The following is a 19930-nucleotide window of genomic DNA, read 5'->3' as shown; positions in this document are numbered from 1 at the left end:
GAGCAGAGGCTTTTTATCTTTTTTCCTATATACACTTAGCACTGCTTGGATTTGTTGACCATAGCATGCATCAGTTTTACATAAAAATAAATAAGTTTTTAAACTATATTAGTTACACATATTGCCTACTGAAAGGAAGCTCGCCTCACAGGATTATTTTCACCACTAGGAGAATATCGACAGAAGAAAGCAAAAAGGCAAATTCAGATGTTCCGAGAACACCTAAGATATGGCACAGAAATAACAAAAATCACAAACATTCACACGTCACAATGGTTTACTCAAAAAAATGTGCCTGCATTCTTTGAAGAACCTAATGATGAATCAGGGTTTCTGGGGGTCAAAACAAGTTGAACACACAAATTCTGGCTTTACCAGACAACTTCCTGCCCTTGGAGAAACTGACCCAATACAATTTACAACAGTAAACAAGTTGATATGACTCTTTAGTAGTATGCTGAAAAACGTTCAATTTGCTTTAGACAATTGGTAGCTTTTAAAATAAAGATACATACATATATAAATATATATGTACACACATATATATACATATAAATTAAAAATCTTCATGTTATATCTACTATTTATTTTTGAAAGAGGAATATTAACCTTATTAAATTCAGGATAGCTCAAAAGTATAATCTCAGCCACCGGTGAAGTGACAGACCACTAAGTTTTATGTGGCTCCTAGCCAGTGCTACCGAAGTCATCCTGACCTCACCCAGCAATTTAAATGAACTACAAGCTGCTGCGGCCACACTCTCCACACATATCATACTTCTCTCCTAGAAAACAATTCAAACTATTATTTAGAAATCAAATTATATTTGCATGTATACTTATCTAAGTTTATGGAAATAAACAGCCATAACACTTTGTTTATAATTTTTAAGTAGCTCCTCCCCATCTCTTGTTTATCGACAAGTTGATAAACTTGGCCCCAAATCTACTATGCATTTAAAACTGTTAAGCATTTAAAACAACAGGCAAAGGACCTTACTTCTTGTGCTGGTTCTGTATTTAGAATCTTAAATAGAGTCTGACAGATAATTATAGACTAATTTGCATTTAATATCAATACCGTGCCTACTTCTTAAACAGAGGACAAAAGTGCATGTGTAAGATCTGGTCTACTTAGTTGTAGGTCCCTCTGCAATATTCTTAGCCTTTCATGAATATGCTCTATAGTTTTAAACTACACAAGGTCCTTTGCAAGTAGAAATGATTTCCCCTGTTATTTTGGCATCACTCCCTGCTCCAGTAAAACACTGGACTGTCCATAAATGTATACAGACTTTAAAACAATGTAGATTGAATACTTATGGTATTAGAAATGAAACTTCTTGCTAACAACTGCAAAAATCAAGCACACCAGCTGATAGAGAGGCACTTACTGACTCCCCAAAACTCCCGCCTTACCTAAAAATAGTGTCCCAGCTTCCCAGCCAAAAGGACAGACTAAAAAAGCGATGTGTTCAAAGACACAGACCCTCGCTTCACCACAAACTTCAGTACTATGGCATTTCCCATTTTAGAATGCTTCGTGTGACAACCTGTTCGGTGGCCAACCACCAACTTCACTTTGAAGTGAATACTAACACTTCACATGGTAATATGTATTCAAAGTAATATGTATTAAAAAAGGTCCAGAGGCCCGCAGACCGGTCCCCTCCTCCCCCGTACTGGTTGCCTTTAAAACCGCCCCCCCCCAACGCCATGTTTAAAAACGTGGCTTTGGGTCTTTCCCGTCGCTCCTGCCCCGGCCTCCCTTCCCCCCACCCTTCGCCTCCACGCCGGTTCCCTCTACCCCGCCGCCCTCCTGTCCTGGCAGACACCCCGCGTCTGCATTTAATCAGCCCGAGGTTTCCCTGCTGCTGGCAGCAAAGAGCCGCTCATTGGTTTATTTATGCGTCTGTTATTGCTCTAGATCTTCGGTGCCCGGAGGCGGGCTTCTGCTTCCCGCCCCCGGGCAGACGGGGGTCGCCCTCGGGGCCCCGGAGCCCGGCAGCCCTGCAGGCCAAGCGGCGCTCTGACTGCAGCATCCGCGTATGGAAAGATACCTCTGTCCTGCCAAACCGTTCCGGGGCGGACACTGCGTCCCCGAGCCTACCGGCATCGCAGCGCGTAAGGGAGGGGGAGGGGGAGTAGTAAGCGAAAAGCAACTTTTACCTCTGTTGACTCTCCCTTCCGCTGTCTCCTCCCCTCGGCCGGTAATGCGATCTGCGACCCTCTAGATGGGGACCCCACCCCTCCCCTAGAAATGTGGTTTTGGGCTCTGCCGAATCCACCCTTTTACAGTCCCGGCTGCTTGCGAACTGGGACTTCCCGAGGCAGGTAACTCGGGGGCGCAGATGGCGAGCTCTGGCCGGGGAGCAGAGGCGCGCCAGGGCTCGAGGGAGGGGCCGGGGCCGGAAGGAGGGTGCGCCCGCCGCAGTCCACCTGCCGGGTCCCAGCCGGGCGGCGAGCGCCGGCGGCCGGGCGAGCGGAGGACTGCGGGCAGCACTCCGGCCCAAGGCTGGTTGGGGGACGCTCAGGTCGCCTGGCTGCGACGGGGCGCGCTGGAAGTAGGGGCGCCGAGATGCCAGCCGGAGAACCAGGCGAGCGTCCCCGCAGCCCACGCCCGCCGCCTGGGCCTCTGCTCCTGCCCGAGGGCTCGCTGCAGGGGAGCTGAGCGCTCTCGCGATACTCGCCGCCCGCTTTCGGTTGCGCGGGCGAGTAGAGCTTCGGCCCGCGCCCTCGCGCGGTGGTCCCCTTGCCCCGGGGCCCGTTGGTCAGTCCGCCGCACTCTCACCTCCCATTGCCACTGGTCTCTGCTTTGCAGACTTTGGGGGCCTACTCTGGTTGCTTTTTTGTTTTCCCCTAGCAAATTTTGACCAAGAGGTGTCCAAGGGAAAATTCCTCCAGGACACCAAGACTTGCGAAATTGTATTCGGTATAAAATGCTGTTGAAAGGCTCTGAAATTAGAAGAATGCACAGGCATTAAAGCCCTCCTTCGGTGCACGGGGAGGGCCTGGGGCCTTCAGGTCCACCCAAAGGTTTTACGCTCCACCAGCCCCTAGGAGAAGCGTCTCTCGAGGAACCTGGACGGTTGCTGACAGAAGCCCTCCCCCCGGGGAGCTAAAAACTCCACCAGGCAATTGTCCCGGCCAAGTGAGAAGAGTGGGGTGTAGACTCCTTAAGGGATTGGCCCGGGGTCAGCGGTGAGGGAGGGAGCGAGGTGGTGAGTCACTGCAGGCCGGCTGAGAACGCGGCGTGTCGGGAGGGCCCTCGCCTGAGTCACCGCTTCTCTGAGCTCCGAGTGAGTTGGGAAACTGGAGCCCGGAGCCAAGTTCTTGGACAATCCAGGCCCCGCCGCCACGCGGGGCTGTGGGCTGGGGGCGGGGAGGCAGCGCTGCTCGCGACCCTCTGCCGCTGCCCGCTGGAAAATGAGCCGCCCCGCCCGTCTGGAGAAGGCTCCAAAGTCTCCCCTTTACGCGGTAGCCAGTTACTGTTTCCAGTCCCCCTTCTGCACCTAGTCAGCCCCTCCTCTGCACTGACTTACTGGTTGCTTTGTGTTTACCCGGCACCTTAATATGTGTGGTCTGAGTTTCCTGTAATTCAGCATTCAGTAAGCTGAGGGCAAGGACTGTACCTCGCTCATGTTTCTTTAGGAGGTGCTTTTCTTGGCCTTGCATAGGCCTGAACCCAGAGAAGAGCTTGATATATGTATGACTGCCTGACCCACCCGTTCGTTCAAGACAACGTGCATCCTGGCCCATCCTAGTGCAAGATGCCACCTGTGGCCTCAGCTCGAAAACCCTCCTAAATCCTTTCGCTGCCTCCACTCTGCCCCCTACTGTCTGCTCTCCATCTGACCAACCCAGTGAGGTCTGTGAAATGTTGTCACGTGAGTCCTCTGCTTAAACCCACGGGAGGTGTCCTCGTCACACTTAGAATAAAACCAAATTCCTAACCATAGCCTCCAAGGTCCCATGTGAGGGGGCTCCTCACCATGATCAGCACACTGGCCTTCAACATTCCCCTGCAGCACTGCAAGCCTCCCTCCAGCCAGATCCTTGACCCCCAGATCTGATGGCCATCATCCTTTTAGCGCTCAGGTCTCAGCTCGGATGTCCCCTCCTGGAAGAGAATTTTCATGATCCCCTTCACCAAAGCAGGGCATTTTCTATTCTTTTACCCTGGATTAGGAATGTTCTTGTTTGTCTATTTGTTGATTGTTTATTATCTGCCCCAGCCCCCTTATGGAGTATAAGCTCCATAAGGGCACAGGCCTTGTCTAGCTTGTTCACTCAGGGCCTGGCACATATATAGGCATTCAGCAAAGATTTGTTGAATGAATGACCAAACCTTTATGAGAGCGAGGGGTGGTGGTGAAAGAGTGCAGAAGCATGGAATGAGCAGCTGATGGCCCTGCCCATCATCAGACCACTGGGATTGTACACAGCTAGAGGCAGGCAGGTAGGAGTGGAGTTGGGGGGAAACAGACCCCTTGGTCACCATTAATGGTGCTCCATTCTGATTCTGATCTGATGAACCACAGCCCCAAATAATTCCCCACTCACGCCCGCTTCCTTCCCTCACTTTTTTTCTCCCCATCCCCAGCAATGGCCACATCTTATTCTGTCCAGACCTAAGGCTCAGTCCTTGGGTCTTTCTTTTTCAACTACACTGCCTGCCCTTCTCTTTCGGTCTCAAGGCTTTGAGTAGCGTCTTTACCCTGAGAAAGGACTCTAAACCTGTAGCTCAAGCCCAGGGCTTTCTCCTGAGCTTCAGACCCTAGTCCAGCAGCTTCTTAGCGTCTCCACATGAAACTCTCATGGACGTCGCAAGCTCAACATGTCTAGAGGTGAGTTCTTGAGTTCCCCCCACAAACGTGCTCCTCCATGGTCTTCCCTAGCTCCATCTCTTAATTGCTCAGGCCACAGTCACTCCTGTCTTTCTCTCAAACTCCATCTTCAATCCATCTACAAATCCTGCTTTGCCTTCAAATTGTATCTAGCAATCTACATCTCTCATCACCTCCATTGTTGCCACTCTGGTCCCATGCACTTTTATCTCCTTCCCTTTGCCCCCATTCAGTGTATTCCCAACGTAGCCACCACACTCGTCTCGATAAAGTGCAGATCGAATCCTAGCTCTCCTCTGCTCACACCCATCTGATTCTTCTCGTCTCATTCAGAGGATAAATCTAGAGTCCCACACGATTTGCCTCTGATTTGTTTGAGCTCATCTCCTGCCTCTCTCCGCTGGCTCTGTTTCAGCCATAATGGGCTCCTTTTTGAGTGTTTCCTCTTCCAGTCACACCGTCTCCCCTATATTCACATGGCTCACGCCTCTGCTTCCTTCAAGCTTTGCTCAGCCCAGTGAGTCCGTCTCTCACCAGTCTATTTAAATTTTCAATACTCCCCCCCCTCCCAGACACTCTATTTCTTTCCTGCATTTTTCCCATAGCATTTATCACCTCCGAAAGTAATAAATAATTTGTTATTCAGTTTCTTGTCTGTATCTTTCCATGTGAAGAATCAGTTTGCTGATCACCAAAGACTTGTGTTTGTTACTGGGAACTACATTTCCCAGCCATGCCCTTGCCTTTGGGGCCATGTGACTAGTTCTTGCCAATAGACGTGAAGCAGAAGTGTGACTCTGAATGAGCAGGGCAGATCTGCATGACCAAAAATACATGCAAGGACTCTCAGCTGAGCAGACAACAGACCTTTATTATGTTAACCTGCTGAGAAGTTGTGATCTGTTTGTTACAGCATTTAGCACCTCAATCACTGTACCTTGGGTACAGTGGCCCACTAGAACAGAAGTTCAGTGAGGGCAAGGGCTTGTGTAGGTTTTGTTCATTTGTTTCTCCTCAGTGCCCAGAACAGAGCTTGGCATATAGTGGGTACCTAATAAATATTTGTTGAGTGAATGAATTAGTTTCCTTTTTCCACGACCAGTCATGAACATAAGTGAATGGTTGGCAAGGAAAGGACAATGTGAAAGGAATTTTTTGTTTGTTTGCTTGTTAAGCAGGTAGTAACTCTGGATTTCTACAGAAGCACTGGCTACAGGTCTTGGTAAAACTAAATGGAGCTTCCTTTAATTCTGTTCTCCCCGCTTCATCTTTCTCTTTTCTTTTTCCCGCTTTTCTGCCTTCTCCATCTCTATCCCTCTAGGTCCTCCTTCTCTCTCCCTTTCTTCTTCCACTCCTTTTTCTTCCATGGATTTTCTTCTCTTTTTATTCCCACTTAATCTAAAAATAAAATTCACTGCCTGTTAATGTGAGCTACTGCGAGTACTAAGCCAGGATATCTACTCCAGTTTACTTAAAATAGAGACGTGGGAAATCACGTGGGTTAAAAAATAAAGAAATATTAAATCCATGGACTCCTACTCTCCTTCTACCTTTAAGGCCCACTTCATTTCTTCTTGAAATACAGAAAAGAAGTGATGGTTGTCCAGATAATTCAGACTAACCCCCCCCCCACTAAGGACTACTAAAACAAAATAGACAATGTATTCCTCAAAACATCTGCTTGGAAACATCTGGTAGGTTAATAAGAGTGAAAACTATCAGGGGTAGACAGAACAGGGAGGTGATTCTAAGATTTGGGGTCCTTGTGCCCTAAGGTCCTTTGCTTTTGACAGCAACTTAAATCCAGAGTAAGTATCACCTCGCACACATTTAGACAACTGTTATCAAAACCAAAACAAAAAACAGAAAATAACAAGCGTTGGCAAAGATGTAGTGAAATTAAAATACTTGTGCATTGCTGGTAGGAATGTAAAATGGTGCGACCACTATGGAAAACATTATGGCAGTTTCTCAAAAAATTAAACAATGACCATATAACCCAGCACTTCCACTTCTGGGTATATAACCAAAAGAATTGAAAGCAAGGACTCAAACAGATATTAAACACTCATGTTCATAGCAGCATTATTCACAATCACAGAAAGGTGGGAGGAACCCAAGCGTCCATCAACAGATGAATAGTTTTTTTTTATTGTGGTATATACACACCATGGAATATTACTCAGCCTTCAAAAGGGAGGAAATGCTACACATGCTACAACATGGATGAACCTTGACAACATTGTGCTATGTGGAATAAACCAGCAGCAAGAAACAAATCACTGTCTGATTGTATTTGTATGAGGGCATCTAGAGTAGACAAATTCTTCGAGAGTAGGAAGGGTGATTGCCAAGCAGGGGGTAGGAAGGAAGGATGGGGAATTGTTAACTGGATACACATATAGCGTCTTCAGTGTGGTAAGATGAAAAGACCTCTGGAGATTAATTGCAGAACAATGTAAATGTACTTTACTGTACACTTTTAAATGACTAAAATGGTAAACTTCATGTTAACAGAGTTTTTACCACAATTTTTAAAAAGTTTAATGGTTAAGACAGTAAATTGTGCATTGTACCACAATTTTTGAAAGAAGAACAAAAATTTAAAAAGACAAACCATGCAAAAACTACCAAAAGAAGGTAGGCATTATGGCAAAAAAGCATGACTGGAAGTAAAGAGGGATGCTTCATAATGATGGAATGCTTCATTCACCAAGAAGACATAACAGTTCTGAATTTGTGTGTGCCTAATACACATAGCCTCAAAATATAGAAAGCAAACCCATGGACAGAATTGCAAGAAGGTAGAGACAAATTTACAAATATAGTGGAAGATGCATATATCAGTAACTCTTAAAATGAGCAGATGGAGAGCTAGTAAGAAAGAGATCTGAACAACTGGATAAGCAGACCTTACCTAATAGATATATAGAGAATACTGCACCCACAACTGCAGATCACAAATTCTTCTCCAGTCTACATGGAATGTTTATGAAAATGCTGGGCCATATAACAAGTCTCAACAAATTCAAATGCTCTAAATCATACAGAGTACATTCTCAGACAGTGATGCAATTAAGATAGAAAACAAGAAAACAAGTAAGAAAATATCTACATATTTGAAAATTCTTTCTTTCTTTTTTTTTTTTTTTTTTTTTGCGGTATGCGGGCCTCTCACTGTTGGGGCCTCTCCCGTTGCGGAACACAGGCTCCGGACGCGCAGGCTCAGCGGCCATGACTCACGCTCCCAGCCGCTCTGCGGCATGTGGGATCTTCCTGGACCGGGGCACGAACCCCTGCCCCCTGCATCGGCAGGCGGACGTTCAACCACTGCGCCATCAGGGAAGCCCAAGAGGTGGTTATTATGTAGTCATTAAGAACAATGAGTTTGGGAATTCCCTGGCGGTCCAGTGGTTAGAACTGTGGCGCTTTCGCTGCTGAGGCCCGGGTTCAGCCCCTGTTTGGGGAACTAAGATCCCGCAAGCTGCTCGCAGCGGGCCAAAAAAAAAAACAACGAGGCAATGAGGTCAATCCGTAAGTACAGACATGGAAAGATGAGTACAGTACATTAGGAAAAAAAACAACATGCAGATCAATATGAGTAATATCCCCATTAGGTTAAATATCAAAATAAAGCAAAACAGAAAACCTGAATGTGTTTATATATGTATAGGAAAATCTGGAAGGCTGCAAACTGATTGTTAATAATGGAGTTACCTTTCATAGTGTTGGATTATCACTTTTTTTTTTTCTCATGGTACGCGGGCCTCTCACTGTTGTGGCCTCTCCCGTTGCGGAGCACAGGCTCCAGATGCGCAGGCTCAGCGGCCATGGCTCACGGGCGCAGCCGCTCCATGGCACGTGGGATCTTCCCAGACCTGGGCACGAACCCGTGTCCCCTACATTGGCAGGCAGACTCTCAACCACTGCGCCACCAGGGAAGCCCAGATTATCACTTTTTAAATTACGTACTTCTTTGTATTTTTTTTTGTCAAAGACATGTATTACTTACATAATTTTTAAATTTTGTTTATTTATTTAATTTATTTTTTGCTGTGTTGTGTCTTCGCTGCTGGGCGCGGGCTTTCTCTAGTTGCAGCAAGCGGGAGCTACTCTTCGTTGCGGTGCGTGAACTTCTCATTGAGGTGGCTTCTCTTGTTGCGGAGCACGGACTCTAGGCACATAGGCTTCAGTCATTGTGGCACGTGGGCTCAGTAGTTGTGGCGCACGGGCCTAGTTGCTCTGCGGCATGCGGGATCTTCCCGGTCAAGAGCTCGAACACGTGTCCCCTGCATTGGCAGGTGGATTCTTAACCATTGCGCCACCAGGGAAGTCCGTATAATTTTTTTAAATAGGTAAAAACATGAATAACAAAAGCAGCACTGTAGCATTAGAATTGACTTGAACAGTTAGAGGTGCTTAAATACAATTTTGTTACTTTCCTTTTATTTTTGTGACCTTAAGCTTAAAGTATGTTATTGAAATGCCATGTAGATGAAGATTTTTCAAATATATGAAAATGTAATAGGATTTCCATAGCCAGTTTTTCCATATTTTAATTTTTCTTTTTATTTCCTTTTCTTTTTATTTCTTTTTAATTTTTTCCCATATTTTAATTTTGTATGAAGTTATTTTTAAGTACAATTCCATTTTCTACAATAATCAAGGATATAACTCCATTGGTCCAAAAGTAAATAGGTGAAGATTAGTATTTTCCACTTTTAGGCAGGATATCTAATTTATTTTACTGTGACCTCAATTTTTAAAAAAATACCAAAAGAAGGGAAGATTGATTACAGATCTTGCAATAACAACTCCCAATTAGGGCTTCCCTGGTGGCGCAGTGGTTGAGAGTCTGCCTGACGATGCAGGGGACGCAGGTTCATGCCCCGGTCCAGGAAGATCCCACATGCCGCAGATCGGTAGGCCCGTGAGCCATGGCCGCTGAGCCTGCGCGTCCAGAGCCTGTGCTCCACAACAGGAGAGGCCACAACAGTGAGAGGCCCTCGTACCGGAAAAAAACAAAAAAACATCTTGGGAATTTCCCGGTGCTCCAGTGGTTAGGACTCCATGCTCCCACTGCTGCAGGCCTGGGTTCAATCCCTGGTCAGGGAACTAAGATCCCACAAGCCACACGGTGCGGCCAAATAATTAAAAATTTTAAAAAAAGTAAAAAAAATATCCATCTTGCTGGAATATTTTCAGAATTCAAATAATGACAACTATTGTAATTTGATTTCCATTTTAGAAAGTTAGCTCTTTAAATCAACTCACAGTGTAGAGTGAATCAGAAAGGGAGGAGATTAAGGAGACCAGTTAAGAGGTCATAGTTTTAGTTAAGAATGAAAACTACCTGAACTAGGATAGCAGCATTAAAAAATAAGGATGGTGCAGATTCAAAAGTTGTGGGCAGTGTGAGTTGAGGGAAGGGGAGAAGTTAAGGCAGAGGACACGGAGGAGCAGTCCCTGGGGGCAGCTACCACTTAAATGGGATCCTCTGCACGGGTTTTGTCTGCAGGTTGGTTTGTGCCCAGGCCCCAGTGTAACCAGACCGGTTGGTCACAAGTACCCCAGTATCTACTGCCTTGGAGCCTGTATTCATCTGCCCAGGCTGCCGTAACAAAATACCACAGGCTGGGTGGCTTAAACAACACATATTCACTTCTCACAGTTCTGGAGGCTGAGAACTCCAAGATCAAGGTGCCGGCAGACTGGGTTGCTGGTGAAGGCCCTCTTCCTGGCTTGCAATGACTGCCTTCTTACTGTGTCCTCACATGACAGAAAGAGACTGGGAGTTCCCTGGTTGCCTAGTGGTTAGGATTCCCGGCTTTCACTACCGTGGCCCGGGTTCAGTCCCTGGTTGGGGAACTGAGATCCTGCAAGCCTCACGGTGTGGCCAAAAAGAAAAAAAAGAGAGAGAGACTGATATCTCTCTCTCTGTTCTTATAAAGCCACTAATTCCATCTGGAGGGGCCCACCCTTATGACCTTATCTAACCCTAATTATCTCTCAAAAGCCCCATCTCCAAATATAGTCACATTGGAAGTTGGGCTTCAAGGTATGAATGGGGGAGGGGGACATGAGTCCACAGCACAATGTAAAGTCCATGGAAGGAATGGGCCTCTTTACCGAGTTTGTGTGTTTGTGTGTGTGTATTAGATTGGATTTTTTGCCTTTTGTCTGCTATCTTCTTTCCTTCTTCCTTCCTTTATAACTGTAGAACAACTGTTTTTGTTTTGGGCATTCAGTTTGGCAATATTTAGTAAATTTTCAGCTGTGGCCCAGCTATTTCACTTCTCTGAGTGTCCATGTAAAGGAAAAACATACTCCTGTGTGTTTCCTCTTCTCTCAGTATTCTACTACAATGCTGATTCACATTTTTAAAATTAATTAATTAATTAATTAATTTTTATTTATTTTATTTTTGGCTGCGTTGGGTCTTCGTTAGCTATGCGCCGGCTTTCTCTAGTTGTGGTGAGCAGGGGTTACTCTTCATTGTGGTGCACAGACTTCTCCTTGCAGTGGCTTCTCTTGTTGTGGAGCATAGGCTCTAGGTGCGCAGGCCTCAGTAATTGAGGCACGCGAGCACAGTAGTTGTGGTGCACTGGCTTAGTTGCTCCATGACATGTGGGATCCTCCCAGACCCGGACTCAAACCTGTGTCCCCTACATTGGCAGGCAGTTTTTTATTTATTTTATTTTTATTTATTTTTTTATTTATTTATTTATTTATTTTTTGCTGTACCAGGCCTCTCACTGTTGTGGCCTCTCCCGTCGCGGAGCACAGGCTCTGGACGTGCAGGCTCAGCGGCCATGGCTCACGGGCCCAGCCACTCTGCGGTATGTGGGATCTTCCCGGACCGGGGCAGGAACCCATGTCCCCTGCATTGGCAGGTGGACTCCCAACCACTGCGCCACCAGGGAAGCCCTGGCAGGCGGTTTTTAACCACTGTGCCACCAGGGAAGTCCCTGATTCACTTTTTTTCCCCAATGCACTTATAATTTATTTATTTATTTATTTATTTATTTATTTTTGGCTGCATTGGGTCTTTGTTGCTGCATGCGGCTCTCTCTAGTTGTGGTGAGCAGGGGCTACTCTTCATTGCAGTGCGCAGGCTTCTCACTGCAGTCGCTTCTCTTCTTGCAGAGCACGGGCTCCAGGAATGCAGGCTTCAGTAGTTGTGGCACACGGGCTCTGTAGTTGCGGCTTACGGGCTCTAGAGCACAGGCTCAGTAGTTGTGGCACGCTGGCTTAGTTGCTCCACGGCATGTGGGATCTTCCCACACCAGGTTTCAAACTCATGTCCCCTGCATTGGCACACAGATTCTTAACCACTGGGCCACCAGGGAAGTCCCTCCTGATTCACTTTTGACACTAGATGTGTGTGGGTTTTCCACACATCAGGCAGGAATTGTTAAATAAATTATAGTGTATCTATACTATGAACTGGTATTCAGGCAAAACTAAAGTAGAGCTGTATCCACTGAGGTGCAAATATATCTAGGACCACATCGTTTACCAAAAGCAAAAGCAAGTTCCTATATATAATGTAGAGTCTGGATTCATTTCTTTATTTTATTTTTTTAATCTTTATTTATTTATTTGGTTGCACTGGGTCTTAGTTTCTGCCAGCAGGCTCCTTAGTTATGGCTCACTGGCTCCTTAGTTGTGGCATGTGAACTTTTAGTTGTGGCTGTAGAAAGAGAATCAGTAGGCTTTTGCATCTGCCCTGGGGTGCACCGAGGTTGCGAGCCCAGGTGACTGATGGGGGTGCCGGGCGTGGGCTGAGGGACAGGCGGTGTTTGTATTAGATCCATCAAGCTGGAACTAACCCTCCATCCAAGAGGAGAAGCCCAGCAGGTACCGGGGCCTCCGCTGGTTCTGTGTTCTCTCTCTTCAGAAGAAGAGCTATTTGTCCGCGTACCACAAAAAAAAAAAAAAAAAAAAAAAAGGAGAGCTGTTAGTAATCCTGGGGAAACCTGGGGTGTTTCCGTGTCACAGCTACTGGGTGACCAGTGTCACCTGAGCTGCGGTCTTTGTGTGGCTCCAGCAGCTGCTGGGCCTCGGGCAGGATGTGCTTGCACCTCCCCCTGGGAGACAGCCACTCCAGGTCAGGGGTGCACAGAAGTGATGAGAGGAGAGACCAGCCCTCCCTCTGCATGTCGCCTCCTGCCGCCCTTCCCAGATCCCCTTTCCTCCTCCTCGCACGGGTGCCCTGCCCTGACTCCTCCCCTCTAACATATTTGACTGGCGCTTACTTCTTTCCCACCCAGGAATGTGGCATCACCCCAGAAAGTGAGAACCTGACCTTGTCACCGAAAGGAGCTATTGACCAGTCGTCCTGCACGGGGACGCCTCTCTCCTCCACAGTTTCCTCCCCAGAAGGTACATGATGGTGGGTCGGAACAACTGCAGGTCCTTCCCCGTCAGCAGAGTCCTCCCGGATGGACTAGGGAGCAGCACTTTAATACCTAAGCGGCAGACAAAATAGGCCCCAGCTTGAGAGGAAGTAAGACTCGCTCCCTTGCAATGAGAGGGCGGTCTAGAGGCTGAGCTGGGGGAGAAGCAGGTATCTCACTCCCAGTCCTGCTGTCATAAGTGTTTCTTTAACATTATGACAGGGAAAAGCAAATCCCTCATCCCTGAGGTTGAGTTTGGAGCTCTAAAACATAAAGGAGCCAAACCTTGGAAAACCTTCCATCTAAACCCTATTTGGTGAGGGCAAGGCTAGGCCGCTGGTGTCCTCACTGCCCGGGTGCAGCGAGAGAGCTCTGCTCCCAGTGCACTCACAGCAGCCGGGCCTGACCTCCGAGTCCTTCCTCCAACTCCTGTCTCCAAAGGCCCTGCCAGCAGCAGTCTGGCCCAGTCGGTCATGTCCATGGTGTCCTCCCAGATCAGCACCGACACCGTCTCCTCCATGTCCGGCTCCTACATCGCCCCTGGCACAGAAGAGGACGGGGAGGCTCTCCCCTGCCCCCGGGCCGCCAGCAGGACCCCCTCAGAAGAAGGAGACGTAAGAGAGGAGCATGGGATCGCCCTCGCCGCTCTGCTCTGCTCTGTACTCGAGTCCCAAGGAGCTCAGTCCAGGGCCTGCCAGGGAGATCGGCAAAGCACCCCAGTGCTCGGGAGGGGAGCCCTGGAAAACAGGGTACCGTGTCGTTGAATCACAGACTCCCTCAGATGTGATCTTCCATGTGACACCACTTCTGTCCTGAGGACTTGGTTTGGTTTGCTGCCAGGCGAGCTGGGTAGGAGAGCCGGGGGCATCTGCACCTTGACTTTTGTTGCTCCTTTGCAGGTGACGCCAGCGGCGTCTCCAGAAGGCAACTTTGCGGGCCTCGCCGCCACCGCCGAAGAGCAGGATGCAGAGGTAAGAGCAAGGTGGACGCTGGTGCCCCTCCTCGGTCAGAGGGATTGCCGGCGCTGGCAGAGGAGGCAAATAGGATGGGGGCTGTTCTGGAAGAAGCCTTCCATGGTTGTGCACTTGGATCTGTTAGAGGCAGGGTGCAGGCACAGGGACTGTCCGGTTAGCAGAGGGCGCTGGTCTCAGCGTAATAGGCGTGGGGTGAGTTCCAGAGGGAAGTCTTCCAGGCCAGACCCTTGAGAGGGTGTTTGTCCTCCAATTCACTTAGTATTTACCTGGCACAGGCATCTCACATCTTCCTGGCACTGGGGGACACAAAGACCGAGTGACATGGCTTTTGCCTGCCCACGCCCCCAATCCACCCATCCCACCCATCCCGGAGCTCCATCTGATGGAGGAATCAGACTTATAACTCAGCGTGAGAAATGCTCTGATGGAGCTGTGGCCGAAGTATATGGAATGCCCAGCTCCCAGTGGGGGCTCTACAACTTTCTCTTGAGCCAGATGTTCTCAAAGGAGTATCTGTATGCGATTGGGGATCCTAAAGGGTTTCTGAAAGTTTTATGATCTCACGGTTTGCTTTTTCATTTGTCAACTTTGATTTCCACCTGAGAGAAACAGTGTGAGCTAAACTATGACCAAGGCTATTCCTGACAGTCCCAAGGTCCCTCTGTAAGGTGCCTCAGACCTGGTCCCTCTGTAACCTGCCTCAGACCTGGTCCCTACGGGCCGATCCTGCCTCGCCAAGCAAAATCTGCCTCTGCTGGGCCTCCCAGCCATCTCACACGGACAGGAAATGTATGGATACCATGAGGGTGATTAGTTCTGTCTTCTGACAATCAGTAGACTCATTTCACTGCTTTATGGACTCACAGTGCCTTCCTTCTGTCCTAGGGAGATGATGTTCTAGAAGAAGAGGACGGATCACCCACACAAGAAGATGGTAAAAGACCTGGTCTTTTGCTCCCTTTTATTACATTTCTTTCCCGGGTATTCTCTGAACGGTACAGAAAGGGGCACTGGTGTGACTTTGTGGCACTGCTCAAGGGTGTGGCTTTGGGGAAAGGTTGTCTTCTTGATGGAATATCAAAGCAAGCAGGGTATCTGAGGACCTCAGCAGCCTTCCTGGCTCTTTCTGGGCCTCTGAGCCAAGGCTGCAGTAGATACATGTAGTTCTCCATCTACGTTGAGTAGATCCTGAAGCTTCTTGGGCAACTGCCATCACCTTCCTTCCTGCTTCAGCTTCTCAGCCGAGTCTCACAGAACTGCTCTAGCAGCCCCAAAGTTCAGCTGCAGCAGGAGAACAGCTTCCTCCCCTTGGGGGAACCGACTGTTAGGCAGTAGGTTTTCCTGCTTTAGTGAAGAAAACGGCTGATGTTACAGTAGCAGAAGGATCACAGCCCTGGCGGCACAGCAAAGGTGAGGTGAAGAGACGTTAGCAGCTCAGCGTACACTAGTGTTTGTAGGCTATTGGAACGAGTCTCTTTACCATCATTCAGGCCTCAAGTAGATATTTTTTTTAATTGGAAGAGTTGGTTTACAATGTTGTGTTAGTTTCTGCTGTACAGCAACGTGAATCAATTATACATATACATATATCCACTCTGTTTTTAGATTCTTTTCCCATATAGGCCATTACAGGCTACTGAGTAGAGTCCCCTGTGCTCTACAGCAGGTCCTTATTAGTTATCTATTTTATATATAGTAGTGTGTATATGTCAATCCAATCTCCCAATGTATCCCTCCCCTCCCTTGCCCCCCGCCATAACCATAAGTTTGTTTTCTACACCTGTGACTCTATTTCTGTTTTGTTAATAAGGTCAATCATATCTTCAGTCGGAAGAATTTTGTTTCTAGTAAGCCGAGAAGCGAAGGAACGACCTACATATAGAGCAAGGAAGTTGGGGTGGGGAGGTGACCTGGAAATCCCACCTGGGAGTGTAGGACCAGGCGTCCCAGGAACCGGTGTCTCTTCCCTCTGCTCCTCTGAGGTGCCTCCACAGAAGGGCAACCTCCAGAGCAAACATGGATCCCAGCCTGGATGCAGATGTCACACTAGTCGCCTCTGCTTTGGCCATAGCAGTTGCTTGGGGGGCGGTGTGGTGTGCAGGGGGTGCGCATGCGCACATGACCACTCTCTCCTGGCCAAGTAGTGCCGAAGGAGGGGTGGTCGCCCAGGCTGTGCCTCTGCCACACGCACACGCCAACCAAGCCGTGGTTGGGTGCTACCTCCCCTCGGTTGATGTCTTCAGGGCACAAGGCTCCGAGATCTCCATTGTGATTGTCGTCCCCAGTAGAATATTTGCTTCTAAAAGGCACAGGACAGTACGTGGTTTCTGCCTGACATTCCATATGTGGTTTCCACCTGACATGCCGTACGCAGTACATGTATGTTTCTTCCTCTCCCTTTCACCAAGGAAAAAAAACCGAGTGGGGAGCTTGAAAAAATAACATCTAAAACTGTCCCCTTCCCATCTTACATGACTGTAGGTTTCTGGTCAGCCCCTTAAAACATCCTCAGAATAGCAAATTAAGTCTCAAAGAAAATAAATCATAATTTTGCGAACAATGCGATTCTTTGATTTGAGGTGCCAAATTACGGGACCAAAGAGCTTTAATTGCCATTTTATGTATTAGTCATTTCGTAGAGCCTTGTGGTCATAAACACACCCCACGTGCACCGACAGACACAGGCCGGAGTCCGGGGTCACTTCCCCCGTGGCTCTCCTAGCTCCTCCAGCCTGGCTTAGCTCTGCTGTGGGCCCGGGTCTGCGTGTCCGAATCCCACAGACCTCCCCAGGGTCTGATTTCCCAGGAACGAAGGCTGGAAAGGGGCCAGTTAAGGAAACACAGCAGAACAGAGCGAGAACACAAACGTACCCACACAAATTCCTTTATTGTCCACTCTACCCACTTAATTATTGTTTTTAATTTTAATTATTTATTTTTTTAACATATACTATGATGTTTTTTGTCTCCATCCTTAAGATTTTTATTTTAAGGACAGCAAAGCAGAGAAAAACACAGCCAGGTCCTCTCTAACTGCCTTAACTCCGTTACAGGCCAGAGGACATTCGCATTTCTAGGTATGGAGTGTGACAATAACAATGACTTTGACATCGCCAGCATGAAAGCACTGGACAATAAGCTGTGCTCTGCGGTCTGCTTAACCCGGTGAGTGGCAGTCTGCTGAACATGAACTTGGTGGGAGATGCTCCCCTGCTCGCACCCCTGCTCTCACCCTGGGACACCCATCTCCTGCCCTGCAGTTCCTGCAAGAAGGCATGGGCTTTGCTAAGGTGCTAGGAGCCAGTTGCTGAAAGGAAGTGAGGCGACCTCGGGAGAGTCCTTGGGCAAAGAGCGACTCTGCTCTAAGCGAAACTATTTGGGCATGGAGAAAGGCACAAAAATACCACCAAAGCCTTCCAATTTGACCTCAGTGTGTCCTCTCCATCATGATCTTGCAGATCCCATGTCAGGGGGCCTGGTCTTGTTTCCATCAACAGGAAGTTTAAGGCAGACACGGCGTCTGTGATAAGGTCTTGGAAAGAGAGCCTGAGCCCTTGAAAAGGGAACCTGTAGCCACTCAGAGGACAGTGGTTAGTTAGGATCAGAGAGGAATTTCAATGCCAGCATTTTATAGACTAGCTCTGTGACCCAGTGAGCCCTGGGCTACCACCAGTTGCCTTGTGCTCCCTAGATTTGGATCCCAAAGGAATGATCAGGGGTCAAGGGTGACTCTTCTCCCTGGAGCGTTAACTCTGTAAATCCAATCAGGGCCATCAACGTGCCCCTTATTCCTTCTCATGACACTAAACTGAATCCGGGATGAGTTCTCAGGAGGAACCCACCTGTCAGTCACACTCTGGGCACTGATGTCCCCCTTCTCCATGCTCACCAAGGGCTTCACCAACCATGGCTCTAAAGCCACGTCTTGCCCGGTGGACTAGGTCGAAATTGCCCCTTCTGGGTTCACGGCAGAGACTGCCTTCATGTTGCATGGTTTGTAATCACTTAAACATGCCCTGGACATGTTTAAGCTTCAGGACAGCCACGTCCCATCGTGGGTCCATTGCTTTACTCCCTTGGCAACGTGGCTACAGGTGCTGGAGGGACACGAGCTCCTGTGTTTGCCACTCTCCATCAGCTTGCAAAAGACCCAGGTCCTCACCCCTCTGGCCCCATGCAGGCTTGTGGTGGAGGAAGACGTAATCCCCAGAGACACCTCCCACGGCTTTCCCAGGGGCTCGCCAGCCGTTCCACTTAGCGTTGACCCAGCCAGGCCTGGGCCTGAGCAGCTGAGGTCCAGGGTACACTTCACTTCCTGCCTTCCCACTCTTTACCTGGCTTCTGTCTGTCCATTTGTTTCTCATGTCTTTTTGCCAAATGTACGTCTGTCTGTCCAGTTTCTTTATTTTGAAACTCATTTAGGTTATCCAGACTTCGTGTGAAAGTTCATGTTCACCCACACCCAACCCCAAGCTTGCTGGGCACGCGCACATCCGAGGGGCCCTCGCTGAGGCTTCCATTCCTAACTGGCAAGAGCCTGTATTTAATATGCTGAAATTTTCCAGGAAAAAAAAATATCTGTGAGACTAGATTAATCCCTGTTCCACAAAAGCGGGGATGCTTCTGTGGCAAAGGTTACAGGCAGGATTTGTTTTGGTCACTAGTTGGGGAAGATGCCATCTCTGCCCTCACTCCGCCCTGATCTGTGGCAGCTGTGCCGGCCAGCCGCTCACTGGGCTTCAAGAGAGGAATCTAGACTCCTGCCTCCCCGCAGTGGCCGCCCACCAACCCCCGTGTTTGGCAGAGAGAGCTCCTGGGAATTGTTTCAGCCACCCATGCTGTTGGAAACTGACCCCAGGTCTTGTGCTTCCTCCTCTCCCTCACTCCTTCGGGCCAACCTGCTGGTGGATGTTTATTCCACTCTGGGATTGCGGCAGGGGAGCGAGACCTGGAAGGAAAACAATGCCTGGGCTTCTTTACAGTGATCTCGGGAGCCAGCCATTCTCAGATTAAACTGGCTTCACCGTTCAGGCCAGACCTGAAACCGAATGACAGTGGCGGCTGCCGGGAGAGGGAGTTGAGGGCCGCATCATAGCCTCACCCCGAGGTCTCAAGGGCTCTTACGGGAGAAGGAAAGTGCATCTGCTCTCTTGGTAAAATGTTTCTCGGGTTCTGCTGTTAGCGTCACACTGGTAGTAAAGAGCTGGGGAACTCTCTGGAAGCATCTGTCGGGTTAATGTCAGGTTAATGACAGGAGCATCCACTGTGGTAGTTCCCGTGGAATCAACAGACCTCACCACGCTCAGCTGTAAGTTCAAAGTTCCATCCTATGACTGAGGTGCCTCAGGCTGGCTTGGCCATCAGGACAGCTTCTCAGGCACTTGGTCTCCCTCTCCACGGTGTTTCCCTCCCCACACGGATGCCACTCCCCTCACGGAGCGCCCACAAGGAGGGAGCCAGGGGAGCATCCCATGGTCCACCCTCCCCATGCCCAAAGGTGCTCTGCCAGGAGCCCCAGCTGGTGGCAAGTATGGCTCAGGTCCCCATCCTCGCTGCTCTCATCACCCTTGTGGGAGTGATGCTGAGAAAGCACCTGTGTCATTCCAGCACCTCTTCCCCTAACAAGCCTCTGGGTGTTCTTTGGCCCCAAGACCAATGTGGTGCGGCGGGTGGGGGGGGCGATGGTATGTTCTGAGATTGTTCTGCAAGG

The sequence above is a fragment of the Mesoplodon mirus genome (genome assembly GCF_964341445.2).
Source record: "Mesoplodon mirus genome assembly, chromosome: 18".
In the NCBI taxonomy this organism is placed as follows: domain Eukaryota; kingdom Metazoa; phylum Chordata; class Mammalia; order Artiodactyla; family Ziphiidae; genus Mesoplodon; species Mesoplodon mirus.
Note: the sequence above shows the minus strand (reverse complement) of the source record.